This window comes from Bactrocera dorsalis, chromosome 2, assembly GCF_023373825.1.
Source record: "Bactrocera dorsalis isolate Fly_Bdor chromosome 2, ASM2337382v1, whole genome shotgun sequence".
Lineage (NCBI taxonomy): Eukaryota > Metazoa > Arthropoda > Insecta > Diptera > Tephritidae > Bactrocera > Bactrocera dorsalis.
Genome location: NC_064304.1, coordinates 58,751,467 through 58,754,439, shown reverse-complemented (window position 1 = coordinate 58,754,439; position 2,973 = coordinate 58,751,467). Strand labels below are relative to the sequence as shown.

General features: G+C 34.9%; 1 pseudogene; it reads right to left on the bottom strand.

Annotated features, from left to right (window-relative positions):
• Positions 1–2,548: 2,548 nt before the first annotated feature.
• Positions 2,549–2,747, bottom strand: LOC125776961 (small nucleolar RNA U3; annotated as a pseudogene).
• Between the last annotated feature and the right edge of the window lie 226 nt (positions 2,748–2,973).

The following is a 2,973-nucleotide window of genomic DNA, read 5'->3' as shown; positions in this document are numbered from 1 at the left end:
TGACTCGAGCTATAAAGGGATCAGCCTCTTCTGTTTTAACGCCCAATAACTTTATTGCATTGAGGCATTCGTTTGTTGTGTCTAGCAGCTGTCTTACGCTTTCGGCGTTGTCACTATTAATGACTGGCTGATCCATTATTCTGTCCCACTGTGTCGTGAACAAAATCCGTTTGTTGTCGTACCTTTCTTGAAGGATACTCCACGCTGCTTTGTAATTATCGGCTGATATCTGCAAATGTTGAATCAGACGAGCAGCTTCACCTTTCAAGCAAAGGCGTAAACGAAGCATTTTTTCAGAGCTAGATATTTGATCGTTGTTGTGTACCATGTCTTGGAACACGTTGAAAAAATTAGCCCATTCTTTTATTTCCCCATAGAAATTTGGAATTTTCAGTTTTTCCAATTCCAAATTATGACGAAATGCTATTTTTGGCTCTTCAATTTTTAAGCCATTTTTTAGACGAGGGAGCTCTTTATAATATTCTGCTACTATTTCGTCGTAAGCTTCTTCAATTTCCAAATTAAATTGTTTTGAAAGATCGCTGCTGTACATATTTTCTATGGTATTAAACAGCGTTTCCAAATATGCAATTTGATCAGAGTTGATAACCAATTCGAAACTCAAGTCAGCCATTTGCTTGCGAAGGTTCTCAATTTTCCTTCTAAAAATAACAATTTTTCTATCTGACATAGTTTGCTGTTTTTCTAGTGTGCCAGATTGAGTATTCTGTTTTCTTTCTGACAATGGAAACTCAACTTCGTCTTTAAGAGCTTGTTTGAATTGTTGAATCATTTCTTCTATTTGCTCTGTTATGCGGTCATAAGAATTCGACTTAAAATAGTCCTCTTCACCTATGCCATCCGCCATTAGTTTTTCATGGTTAGCGTCAAAATCTTTTTGTATTTTACTAACATATTTATTTAACTCTTCAACTTTTGTTTTTCTTATCGATTTGCCCGCTATATTATTATACGTTTGCAGGACTTTCTCCGCTAAGTCAAGTTGGCTATCAAGGATCTTTCCCCTGTTGATTCCCATGTTGACAGCTTCTTCTTTTTTTTGTTGTGCTATTGCGTTTTTCTTCTTCAAAGGGATCGTTGGAGGTTATTGATTGGTCGCCTAGTTGACCTTGCTGTGCCTCGACTCACAGCAGTTGAGTATCCCTTTGAATCGCAATTAGAGGATTTTTGCGTATAGTCTTTTGCTATTACGGCTTACGTATCCTGTTCCTTATTCTCAATATAAGGCTTTATATATACTCAATTGTTGAGTTTATAGTCGCTTGAGCTCAAAATTTTGAGGCTCGAATGGACCAAAAAATGTTAAGTAAAGATATTGCAGCTCTGCGTCACTTATTACTTACCTCGGGTGGGGGGTAATAAGTGATAGGCACTGCTCTTTATTTTAATTCTTTCCTTTTATTTTCTTTTACCCCTTACCACTGGTGGGGGGAAGTAAAAAATATAAATAAAAGAAGTCTTTTAAGCTGAGATTGTCTTTCAAATCTGATTTTACTTTTATTGAACAGCTCCTTTTATACAAAAATTCTTAGCCTATGTTCTTAAATTAATTATCAGACCAACGCATAACACATAATAAGTGCGTTGGTCTTATCTAAAAATAGATGTATAGTTTATCAGCAAATGCATTTGTATGCATTTGCTAGTGTGCATCTATTGCATTTCTATTTGTTAGTTTATGTAAGTATGTATATGTGTGTGTGTGTTTGTGACTAAGGCACTTGAGATTTATACTGAAGAATACAATAACCACCATAAGGGTTGTTTTTCTGTATTGTATTCTTATTACATATTTTCCTTATATTTGCTGCATTTTTGTATGCAGTCAATTGATACATAGTGGACTGTATATTATTGTTCAAGTAATTTGAACACTTATATGTACATATATTTTCATACATTGCCGAACAAATAATGCACAAGCATACAAACATACATATGCGTACACATATGAATATGTCACCAACAAAAAATTGATCTTCACAAGTCAATATGGCAGCCAAATTGGCGAAGAACAAGTATAGTAAATTTTACAACAAAAACGATTTCATTCATGAACGCAGGCGCAAATTCCACAAGCGATCTCGCTTCATTCATAAAAACAGAGGCCGTAACATCTCCCCGAGCATGCCTTTGCCAACAAGTCGTCTTTTCACGACGATGGCAAAAGCTAAAAATCATAAATTGCACAACTTTCTGGTGCTTCTCGCAAAAATCTGCTTCGATATGTATTCATGATCATACGTTTACTCGTACATACATATACATATATTTACGCATGTTTGTAGGCGAAGCTGCTACAGCGGCAAGGGGTGACAATCGGATGCTATTTCTTTACTTATGCCCAAGACATTCTATTGCTACGAATATGGAAATGACAACGAAATAATGCAAATATGCATATTTCTAAAGATCATTAATTTTTTTGAAGAAATGAAAGGAATGAATGATCCTGAGAAGTATAGACTTAACTTTTCAACGGCCAACGCAGAGTATTTCAACCAAAAGGAATTTATTCATTAAAATCACCACTCAGAAGTCGTTTTATCCATTGTAAGGGAACGATTTTCGAAGAAACATCATTTCTAATATGCCACAAGACAAAATTAGAAATGAACTTCTTAAACCTCACGCTGTCAGATAAAACGATATACCTCGTCATCGCGGGTCGATTTCCAAAAATAGAAATGAAGACACACAGAAATAATTCTGTGAAGTATAGTCTAAATTTTTCAAAGGCCAACGCAGAGTATTTCAAACAAAAGTGACATAAAATAGTTGAGAATTCGCAGAAATGAAACACAAACGAAAGAAAAAGAAGTATAACTTCAATAATGCACAAGCATACAAAGATATATATGCGCACACATGTGAATATGTCACCAACTAAAAATTGAAACATTGTTCTACAAAAACAACAAAAGTAACGGGTGATTTTTTTGAGGTTAGGAT